Source organism: Salmo salar, chromosome 26, assembly GCF_965601325.2.
Source record: "Salmo salar chromosome 26, fSalSal1, whole genome shotgun sequence".
Lineage (NCBI taxonomy): Eukaryota > Metazoa > Chordata > Actinopteri > Salmoniformes > Salmonidae > Salmo > Salmo salar.
Genome location: NC_138316.1, coordinates 8,896,517 through 8,908,977, shown reverse-complemented (window position 1 = coordinate 8,908,977; position 12,461 = coordinate 8,896,517). Strand labels below are relative to the sequence as shown.

At 40.2% G+C, this 12,461-nt stretch overlaps 1 long non-coding RNA gene across 1 annotated transcript; it reads right to left on the bottom strand.

Moving 5' to 3' along the window:
- Positions 1-175: 175 nt before the first annotated feature.
- Positions 176-11,883, bottom strand: LOC145864211 (uncharacterized). The gene is made up of 4 exons (XR_014382805.1): positions 7,857-11,883; positions 2,060-2,221; positions 1,586-1,675; positions 176-1,366 (listed from the first exon to the last, which is right to left on the bottom strand). It is a non-coding gene; the product is annotated as an uncharacterized LOC145864211 (long non-coding RNA).
- Positions 11,884-12,461: the final 578 nt, after the last annotated feature.

Sequence of the window (12,461 nt, the reverse complement as noted above, 5' to 3'; positions counted from 1 at the left end):
CATCTGCTTCTTTGTTTTGCAGTCAAGATAAACAGTGCAATATCGCCACCTATCGTACTGGAGGCAACAGTGTTTACTTTGTTTTGGCTCGACCTCTCCTCCAGAGCTATTATCCATAACACCTAAATGCCATAATACACTTGCTAGCTCACTTAACACCCCAAACAAATATAAGTCTATTAATAATACTAGTATTTATAATTTTGAGTACAACTTATAAAGGCATTAAATAGCATTCATAAAGGCTTCATAAACACTACATAAATACTTCACAAATAGTCGATAACCATATGTCATACTCTACAAATGGTGTGTGAACATACATATTGAGTTATGTCACATTTGGCAATTCACTCTACAGTGGCAATGGGTATGTAACCCTTCATAGAGTACGACAAACACTTATAGATGATTTGTGAATGTAGTACTTGTACTTGGTTTAAAGTGGGACCGATATTTACATTTTTTATTACCGTAACAATACTTATTTAATCCCAACTATCCAAGCACCTGTTGCCAAATTGGAATCATCAACCCATAACTAACATCTCCATGTGAAGACAGTAGCAATAAAAATAATAAAGTAATACAAAAAAATGAAAGTTTAGATAAAGGCTACAGAGGCAGATAACCAAGAATGGAAAAGATGGCTGTATTACGTGGAGATAATTGGACAAAAAAGGTTGCATAATTAAGAACAGTTGGTGAAGACAAACAAATCCTGACTAAAATCTTATGGACTAGTCCAATGAAAACTATTTTGATTTACAATTAACATACAAAAGTACATTACAAATATATTTTTCACAATCCCCATATAAAAATACCAAGTAGTGAGATTTATGTTCCTTGAAAATATTTACAGGATCATGCATGTCTACAGGTTTTTTACAGGTAAAAAAGGAATACAATCTTATAAAGATACATTCATCAACGAAACACTCAAGGATGTTGTTTATATGAGTCGGTTAGAATACTACTCTTACTGCTGCGATATGTCGGAAGTGTAAAACAATGGTCAATTACATTTTTGTTGTTTAATTTCAAATGGTGAAACACCAGAGAGCTCTGCTACCCACAGTCAGAAGCAGTCAAGTGAGCTGAAATGATTTATGAGTAATGAGTCCATTTCCTGTGACCTCATAACTAATCAGAGAGTAGTCCAATGTGAGGAAAGTCTGATGAACATTGTATTTCTGTTCTGGTAAAGGTTCAGGTCAGTCAGCCCATGGCATGTAGTCCAAAGACAACCAGTCGGAAATCAACATGGCTGAAGGCGCAACAGTGGTGTAAAACATCCTCAGGGCAGGTCCGCAAGTTGAGGATAGAAACATACTATGTCCCTCTAGTATTGCAAGCAGAGTTCCTGTGAAGGAAGGAGCAACACAAATAATTTAATCATCAAGTGCGCTTTCGGTGTGATAAGAACCATCATGTTTTTGAGCATTTACAGTGGCAAGCTAATTTGTAGAAAGTTGTATAAATATTTATTGTATGTGCAAGCAGCTAACTGTCCCTAGCTAAGTAATGATTCATAGAGGTCCACACAGTGACTATGACACGTACAGTCACAAGTTTACCATACCTTATCATGATTAAGAAGTTTTCTCCTCAAGTGTTGCGGACCTGGAACACCCCACTGCACCAGACTAGATGACCAGACCTCCTCCTATACCTAAAATACAACAGGATAATGCTTTGTCCTTTTTTCCAGAAATTGAACTTTGTCTTTAGCCTTTCCCAACCCCCCAAAACACACGTGCAGAGGCACCAGGTCAGCCGCAGCACACCACACATGGAACATTTTAGGGCCCATATGTGCCCAGCTAAAAGGCACAACACTAGTACACAGAGGTCAGCTGGGAAATGACACTAGACACCCTTCAGTAACTGATTCACATTTCAAACCTCTAGGCTGACTGCCGCCAAGGAATATGTAATTCAATAATTTCTCGAGTCGTGTTTAACTACTATTGTCATACATTATAAATAATTAGAAATGACTGGATATCTTTGTCTTTCACAACAGACTCTGAATAATTTGTGTCTGACGACAAACCTTAAAACACCTTCTGCGCCTTGAGGTCAGTCAGCCCATCGACTGACAGGAAAAAAATAAATGGCTGAAGGTGTAACAGTGGTGTTCAACATCCTCAGGGCAGGTCAACAAGTTGAGAACAGAATCAGACTTCACATCCCGTAATTGTTTCAAGCAGAGGATCTGTGAATAAACATAAGGAGCAGAGCCAAAGATGATCATGTTTCATGAATATTCAAACCGGCAGGAAAGTTAGTAGACAGTACAAAAAAATAAGTGGAACTCACAACAAAAAAGACACTACTAATACATTTTTGAGGATCACAAACTGGACCCTGAAAAGAGCTGTTGTACACCCAGATTCAAATAACATGCATCAAGTTGAAAGAGAAGCACACGCATCACCTGTGAATACACATGTATGAAATGATTAGATCAAGCAAATTAATAAAATAAAATGAATAACCTCATTGACCTCCAGTCATGAGAGGATATGAATATCCACTTCATCCCGGCCTAGTGACAGTGTTAATCATTGTAAAAAGATATCAAATCCCAAGTCACAGCATTACTTGCATATATTTTGATCCAGAAACTGTCTCCCCACCAGTGATACATAAATCAGAGGAACAATGTGGAATGTTTCATATCACCACATGGTTGACTCTACACTGTAGAGGTAAAAATACTACATGCAGTCTTGACTGATCATTGAGAACAGCATGACTGGCTTCATCACTGCTTGGTACGGCACTGCAAGGCACTAGGGTACTGCAGACAGCCCAGTACATCACTAGGCCCGAGCTCCATACCAGGACCTCTATACCAGGTGGTGTCAGAGAAAGATTCCAACCACCCAAGTCATAGACTGTTCTCTCTGCTACCGCACGGCAAGCGGTACTGATGCACTAATTCTGAAACCAACAGGACCCTGAACAGCTTCTACCCCCAAGCCATAAGCTAAATAGTTCGTTAAATAGTTAACCAAATAGCTACCTGAACTTACTTTTTTTTAACTCATCACATACGCTGCTGCTACTGTTTACTATCGGTCACTTTATTCCTAGTTATATGTACATACAGTATATACCTCAATTACCTCATATCCCTGCACATCAACTTGGTACTGGTACCCCTTGTATATAGCCATGCTATCGTTACTCATTGTGTATCTATTATTACATGTTTCACTTTTCTATTATTTCTAGGGATGCACGGTATATCGGTAAGCATATCGGAATTGGCCGATATTAGCTACAAATGCCAACATCGGCCCGATGTCTAGTTTAACGCCAATGTGCAAAATTGATGTCAAAGCTGACGTGGGTACAGTGGGGGAAAAAAGTATTTGATCCACTGCTGATTGTGTACGTTTGCCCACTTACAAAGAAATGATCAGTCTATAATTTTAATAGTAGGTTTATTTGAACAGTGAGAGACAGAATAAGAAAAAAATCCAGACAAGCGCATGTCAAAAATGTTATAAAATGATTTGCATTTAATGAGGGAAATAAGTATTTGACCCCTCTGCAAAACATGACTTAGTACTTGGTGGCAAAACCCTTGTTGGCAATCACAGAGGTCAGACGTTTCTTGTAGTTGGCCACCAGGTTTGCACACATCTCAGGAGGGATTTTGTCCCACTCCTCTTTGCAGATCTTCTCCAAGTCATTAAGGTTTCGAGGTTGACGTTTGGCAACTCGAACCTTCAGCTCCCTCCACAGATTTTCTATGGGATTAAGGTCTGGAGACTGGCTTGGCCACTCCAGGACCTTAATGTGCTTCTTCTTGAGCCACTCCTTTGTTGCCTTGGCCGTATGTTTTGGGTCATTGTCATGCTGGAATACCCATCCACGACCCATTTTCAATGCCCTGGCTGAGGGAAGGAGGTTCTCACCCAAGATTTGACGGTACATGGCCCCGTCCATCGTCCTTTTGATGCGGTGAAGTTGTCCTGTCCCCTTAGCAGAAAAACACCCCCAAAGCATAATGTTTCCACCTCCATGTTTGACGGTGGAGATGGTGTTCTTGGGGTCAGAGGCAGCATTCCTCCTCCTCCAAACACAGCGAGTTGAGTTGATGTCAAAGAGCTCCATATTGGTCTCATCTGACCACAACACTTTCACCCAGTTGTCCTCTGAATCATTCAGATGTTCATTGGCAAACTTCGGACGGGCATGTATATGTGCTTTCTTGAGCAGGGGGACCTTGCGGGCGCTGCAGGATTTAGTCCTTCACGGCGTAGTGTGTTACCAATTGTTTTGTTGGTGACTATGGTCCCAGCTGCCTTGAGATCATTGACAAGATCCTCCCGTGTAGTTCTGGGCTGATTCCTCACCGTTCTCATGATCATTGCAACTCCACGAGGTGAGATCTTGCATGGAGCCCCAGGCCGAGGGATATTGACAGTTCTTTTGTGTTTCTTCCATTTGCGAAAAAAATCACACCAAATGTTGTCACCTTCTCACCAAGCTGCTTGGCGATGGTCTTGTAGCCCATTCCAGCCTTGTGTAGGTCTACAATCTTGTCCCTGACATCCTTGGAGAGCTCTTTGGTCTTGGCCATGGTGGAGAGTTTGGAATCTGATTGATTGATTGCTTCTGTGGACAGGTGTCTTTTTTACAGTTAACAAGCTGCGGTTAGGAGCACTCCCTTTAAGAGTGTGCTCCTAATCTCAGCTTGTTACCTGTATAAAAGACACCTTGGAGCCAGAAATCTTTCTGATTGAGAGGGGGTCAAATACTTAATTCCCTCATTAAAATGAAAATCAATTTATAACATTTTTGACATGTGTTTTTCTGGATATTTTTGTTGTTATTCTGTCTCTCACTGTTCAAATAAAACTACCATTAAAATTATAGACTGATCCTTTCTTTGTCAGTGGGCAAACGTACAAAATCAGCAGGGGATCAAATACTTTTTCCCCCCACTGTACCTATATAACGTATGTAGATGACGTAATGATGCCACGAAAAATACAGCACTACACATGCAACACAGCATTCCTAACCAAGCCCACAACGTCAGCTGTGTGGATCTATTTTGAAGTTTTAAAGGAAGATAACAAAAAGGCCATATGCAACATTTGTGCTGCTATTATTTCCCGAGGAGGGGAGAAAGTGAAATCTTTCAATACCAGATCTAATTACTCATTGGAAAGTGCATCACCCCCCTACTTAGAACAAAAGCATAACAAAACTAAGCGCACACTTCCAACAACTAAACATGTTCAAGTCAAGCAGTCATTTGAAAGACTAAGAAAATTCCAGCGAGACAACTTAAAGGCGAAATCCATTCACGCCAAGATAATGGAATTCATTGCCCTTGACCATCAACCGTTCTCTGTCATGGATGATGTTGGCTTTTGCCGAACTGGTTCGAGCACCTCGAGCCCCGGTACACACTACCAAGTAGGCGCTATTTTTCAGATGTTGCCCTACCGGAGTTACACAGTATTGTTGAAACGCACATCCATGAGCTACTTGCTATGGGCGTCACTGCTATTAGCTTCACGAATGACATTTGGACCAGCGATGTTAGCCTCATGAGCATGCTGAGTCTGACAGCACAGTGGGTCGACAAGGATTTCGTAATGCAGAATAAACACCTTTAACTTCTCTAGGGTAGGGGGCAGTATTCAGAAATTCAGATGAATAACGTGCCCAAATTAAACTGCCTGCTTCTCGAGCCCGGAAGATAGGATATGCATATTATTAGTAGATTTGGATAGATAAAACTCTGAAGTTTCTAAAACTGTTTGAATGATGTCTGTGAGTATAACAGAACTCATATGGCAGGCAAAAACCTGAGAAAGAAATCCAACCAGGAAGTGACTTGTAGTTTTTCCTATCTAATCCCTATCGAAACTACAGTGTCTGTGGGGTCATTTTGCACTTCCTAAGGCTTCCATTGGCTGTCAACAGTCTTTAGAAACTTGTTTCATGCGTCTACTGTTACTGGGCAGAGAATAGGAGCTCAGTCAATCAGTGGACTGCCTGGGACCAGTGAGTTGTTTACTGCGCAGGCAGGCAAGCACGCCCTTCCTTCTTTTTCCTCTGTAATGAATACGCTATTGTCCGGTTGGAATATTATCAAAGTTTTATGTTAAAAAGACCCAAAGGATTGATTGTAAACATCGTTTGACATGTTTCTACGAACGGTAATGGAACCATTTGACTTTTCGTCTCTGGAATTACACTCACGCGTTATGCCTTTGGATTTGTGATCTGAACGCGTGAACAAAAGGAGGTATTTGGACATAAATATGGAGTTTTTCGAACAAAAATAGCATTTCTTGTGGAAGTGGGAGTCCTGGGAGTGCATTCCAACGAAGATCAGCAAAGGTAAGGGAATATTTATAATACTAATTCTGAGTTTATTGACTCCAGAACTTGGCGGGTAACTGTATAGCTTGCTTTGATGGCTGAGCTCTGTACTCAGAATACTGAAAAATGTGCTTTCGCCGTAAAGCTACTTTACAATCTGACACAGCGGTTACATTAAGGAGAAGTATATCTATAATTCTTTCAATAACTGTTGTAAATTTTATCAACGTTTATGATGAGTATTTTTGTAAATTGATGTGCTCATTCACCGGAGGTTTGGTGGGAATACATTTTCTGAACATCACGCGCCAATGTAAAATGCGGTTTATGGATATAAATATGAACTTTATCGAACAAAATATACATGTATTTTGTAACACTGAGTCCTGGGAGTGTCATCTGATGAAGATCATCAAAGGTTAGTGATGAATTTTAGCTGTATTTCTGGTTTTTGTGACGCCTCTCCTTGCTTGGAAAATGGCTGTGTGGTTTTTCTTGTTTAGGCGCTGTCCTAACATAATCTAATTTTATGCTTTCGCCGTAAAGCCTTTTTGAAATCGGACACTGTGGTTGGATTAAGGAGGATCTTTAAAATGGTGTATAATACTTGTGTGTTTGAGAAATTTGAATTATGAGATTTTTGTTGTTTTGAATTTGCCGCCCTGCTATTTCACTGGCTGTTGATAGTGTGTACCGCGGGTGGGACGGTCACGTCCCACATACCCAAGAGAGGTTAACCTGACCCTCCTCTCCAGGCAGTTCTTGCTGCAAGAGTGGCCCTCTTTTACAAGCAACATGTGCTAGTTGAAGCATTCAAGGTATGGCATGAGTGTGACAATCTTTTGATGAGAATATTTCAGGCCAGTGTTGCCCAACACTTTTTCCTGTTGAACTACCACTCTGTTGGCTCTTGTTTAATGTGTACATATCTTAGTTTTTCATGTATTTCAGAGGTTGGACAAGCTGACAGCAATGACAAAGCTGGCCTCACAGTTTGATGAGTGGGGGCAGCTCTACCCCTGCCAAAGCCAGATAGCAGCAATCACACTGACTATACCAGTGTCTTCCGTTAATTGTGAGAGGGACTTCTCTGCAATGAAACGAGTAAGAACATTTAAATGTGAAAGTAGATGCTCTTTGTCCCTCTCCCTTTGAGTTTTTTCCTTTTAAAAAGTCACCAGAACCTAGGTTCAGAGTACTTATACATATTAAGTTTTACAGGGAGGTCCCCAGAACACACAAAAAAAGGGGGACCCCCCCACCCCTGCTAAGTTTTCCCCCACAGCTAACAACATTTCCAGAGGAAACACTGGTACACACAGTCACTGGTTAAACTTCAATAAGAATCTCTCATGGTGGACATCACAAACCTGGAACTCGGCCTGCAGAAAGACAGAATGCATTGTCATAGTAAACAAAACAAAAAACAGAAGAAACTAAATAGCTACTTAATTGAAACAGTGAATAGTTTTCGAAGTGAATGAAGCTCTCACCTTATGCTAATTATTTGATGTTTATATCTAAAAGCATGTTCTTCCTGAAGTCTACAGTAATGTGGAAGGTTGAATGCTGCAGCAGATACAAAAGCACTGCAGTCCAGTGTGCATTTGTCCTAATGAAAACATCTTGATCTCCAACAAAAATATAGAGATAAAACAGGCTCTCAAAAATGGATAACGAAAATATGATTTAAAAATGTATTTAAAAACAATTAAAACAAAGCATGACTCATTTTGACAGTGGAAAAGTTGACAACTTTCAGAGCCTTGCTCTCCATCTTGTTTCTATTTAAGTTGACCATTCAAGTAGGCAATTCAATGGTCATACAAAAAGTGAGGGGGAAAATGGTCCAGAAATCAGCTAATAACACAAAAAAAACGACTGGTCTCCTTTCAAAATGATCATGTTCTTTTTTTCATAAACATGACCAGGCATCAAAAGGGAATAGAAGGCCAAGGGAATCTGCAAATTCAACTATTGCCTCTACACTTTTCCTGACAGCACACTTCCTGAAAAACCTCTACATTGGATTTCAAACAATATAAAAACAGGTAAGCACGTGGAACCATTCACATGTGGTACAAAATGGATAAGCGTTATTCGACATTCAACATTTACTGACACCACGTTTGAACATATTTAGGCAATACAGTATACCACAAAATAGGTATATAATGTAACTATATTATACTTGTATCTACTTGTCTGAACTCATCTGAGGTTGCATTGCTGTTTATCTTTCACCAGTCTAAACACAAAAGCTAAGGTGCTAGAAAAAATAGCACATTCCATGCATTTTTTGAAAGATGCCATGCTATTAAAAGGTTCTGCACTGTGGTTCATTAGTAAATAGATAAATTAAAAAATACATATCCTGTCTTTCATGTCTATTCCTTTACCATTTCCATTCTTCTGCAGGTGTGGCAGAGAGCTTTTCTTCTTCCTTTGTCTACACTGTCTGGAATGTTTTCCTCATTGACACTATTTTTGGTTCATCCAAAAAGGACAGCCATTCCCAAGTGTGATTCTTCTTGCACATGTCCATGCCTTCAATGGCAATACTGACTGCATTTGACTTAGCTTTTTGCAATTGATCTAATATTGCCAAATCCTTCCTGAATCGATCATTTTTCTTTGACAGGAGCTCTGGTTCGACTGGAAGCATCATAGAACATACCTTCAGAAAACTGGCTAGGATCAACTCAACAATCTGAACAGTCAACTCAAAAAAGTCTGTGTCGGTCCACATGGTAAGCCTGTCAAACACAAGGTTCTTGGGTACATCAATGTCATCAAACAAGCATGCATTTCCTTTAACAAGGTCTCTCCCATCTTCCTGCCATTCCTTAAGTTTGGTAACAAGGGTTTGGTATCTTTCTTCCATCTCCAACACGTTTCCCTTCAAAGTTAAGGCTCTCCAGAGAGGATCAATGATAAGCTTGGAAACCAGACCCAGAGCTCTGCATCCGGCCTTGAACTGTTGAACCTCCAAATCAGCAACAACTGCAGCAAGCAAACTACTCTCAGCTCCGTACGTACTGGTAAACTCAACCAAATCATCATGGATGCTACACACTCCAGCAGAATTATGAAACAGACCATCAATTCTGTGTCCAATGGATAGAGACAAAGGAACTTCTTCAAATTCTTTTTTGCTGGTCAAAAAGCTTTCGAACGGAACAAGCTGACCGTCCTCTGCCCATCCAAGCTCTTGCACAGCATCACTCACAGAACTCACCAAACGCACTGTTCCAGACTCCAACTCTGTTGTCCCAATGTTAGGGGAGCTATGGACTCCTACTTCTTTATCTCCTAAAATCATATTTTCCCAAAGTAGAAGAGTTGTTTTTGCCTGGTGAGCTAAGCCATCAATCAAATGTAAGCCACAGAAGAGCTGACTTACAAGGCACATCATTGTCTTTTCAGTGGAACTAAAGCCACAATGTTTCTCAACTACCAGTGGTAGGATGTCTGATCTGTATTCAGCAAGGATTTGTTGAAATTTCTTTTCCGAACCAGTCCCAACACCAAAACAGTTTGAAAAAGGTACAAAAATCCATCTCATCTGTTGCATTTCACCACTCGTAACAATTTCATTGATCATTTTCCTGCAAATGTCAACTTGGTAGTTCTCTGGGCATGGGGTTTGCTCTGTGACCCCAGAGTGAACATCAGACTCCTTTAAGCAGAAGTCAGTGGGTCCATTATCTTGGCCAAGCTTGACAGTTTCAGCTGTTTCGATAGAGATGATCTCTTCATCATGCAGAGACCATACAGTCCTTGCATCAGCGACCAGATTTTTCAAACCGGTCTTGCTAACCATCTTCTGACAGTTCCTCTTCTCCTCTGTATCATTTGCCTCTTGTATCCTTTTCAAATCCAATTGTCTTTTTGAGAATCTTGCAGGTGAAGTAGGTTCTTTTTCCTTGTATTGTCTAGACACAAGCGGTATTATAAACACTTTTTTTGAAAAGTCTTTATTTGCGACATGTTTCCGTTTGGCAATTCTATTCAGTTTAGATGCAATACGTAAGGCATCTTGACAGCGTTTCTGATTTTGAAAACATACATTAAAATTATATTTCAGAATATTATAGACAGTATACGTATAACTCCTTTTTGTATTTTTTGCAAACTTATGAACCTCATACATTACACCATTAGTCAGTAACTGTGAGTCAAGTTTTGTTTTGGATAGTGGTTTGGATCTCACATCAAATTCCACACCTATTTCTTTACACAAGGGGTAGCAGTTTTTCACCACTTTCTCTGCAAAGGACATCACATTTGCCTGTTTAATGTTGCTGACCAGGACAGACCGAGACAAGGTACATACTTTTCCAATCTGAATATCACTGGGTGACATGTAAAAACATGGCTCCTCTTTGATTAAATTCCCTACAGAGGTGCTTGGGCTATCCTGTTCTGTGTGAACACGAACAACACCTATACCACCCACATTTACAGCTGTTTGAAGTGGCGCACCAACTTTTGTTGATTTCATTTTAATCTCGCTATCATTTGATTTTGTATCTTCTAACCGATTACAAATAAGACGTTGTTTTGCTGTGTCATATCTATTTTCGGCACATGAATAACCTGCATCAAAAGTGTCAGACCAAATGACAGCTGGGGATATCCCCACCTCCTCCTCCTCCTCTGGCTTTATATCTACATCCATCTCACACCAACTAAACTAGCTATCTGGGTGACACCCAGGGTCAACTTAAATATAGTTTGGCTAGACCTAGTAATTTCCAAGTAGCTGACCAGGCCTATCTCCTTAAGCCTATAAATCAAAGTGAGAATGGGAATATTCTGAGGAAATACGTTCTGTAATATTAGATAGTGGTGATTCCAAGTGTAACGTTAGGCCTATACCAACTGACCAAGGGAGTCCACCCACACTACTTCCCTATGTCTGCATGTAAACACGACTGTTTATTACACCACAACACCTAATGGGTGCTTTGTGTCCTGAATTACCCCCATACAGCTTATCAAACTAGCCTCAGGCTACCTGACAATCCTAACTTGCATCTCACTGCAGTAATGTTAGATCCAATGAGACTTGGCACACAACATAAACGAATAGTGAGTACCACCAAGTAGCCAAATCATCTTGCTCGCTAACTATGTATTGAAGTCTATATTGACGGCAAATATGCCACTTGCAAGGGCGCATTGATTGAAATACATGAATTATCTGTACATGGAGTTGCCTATTGTTTGTCATAGACTAGTGGCTCAGATAAATAGAGTAGCTCAACTAGCTAACGTTAGTTAGCAATTACTGTAGCTACCTTGATTTTGCAGGTCCCCCTAAACCTTCCATACGACAGTTTGGAATTAGAAAAAAAAAGTTGGTGCTACGGCAAAGTACTTCCAGGTGGGTAACTGGTTAGCCTATTCCGAAAATGTAAACTGAATGCTTTGAGTTCGACGCTGCGTGTCGAGGCTTTGGAAAATCATTATAGACACTTAGCTAAAATCTGAGTCACCAAAAAAAAAAAGTACACATGCTGTGGTTCCGCGTAAACTAGCTTCCTTTTCCGCTGAAAACCGGATGTGGAAACTCCGCTCGGGCGTTATGTTTCCGGGTTCATCTTTCTCGCTTCAGATTCAAATAACGGGTAACTACATATTTGGAGCAAATCTTTTTGAAAATGAACCCAATATAGAGCCTGTCATTTCCAATTGGATCAAAATAATCATAGAACAAGGAGTTGGGCAGAGTCAAGCACGAGATAGTGAGATCCTATTTGCTCGTTCTATAATTTATTTGAATTTTTCCGTAAGGGAAGGCCTGCCTTGATGTGCAATAACTCAATTCGCCCTGGCAGTCCTTCTAAACGGTTTTTTTTTTACTTTGGCAAATGGTCAAGTCTACAAAACGCAGTCCATTTTGTTTGTTATAGATTATAATTTGGGCAAAAGAGAACTGTATGATGATCAAATATTTCTTCAATGAGAATTCAGGCCTCGTCCCGAGAATGATAAGGATGATTTTGGCCCAGTGGGAGTCAGATTTGTAGAGCCAATGGATCATTTCATTTTGGCTGAAACATATGTGGTGTCAAACTGTGGGGGAGGATAGG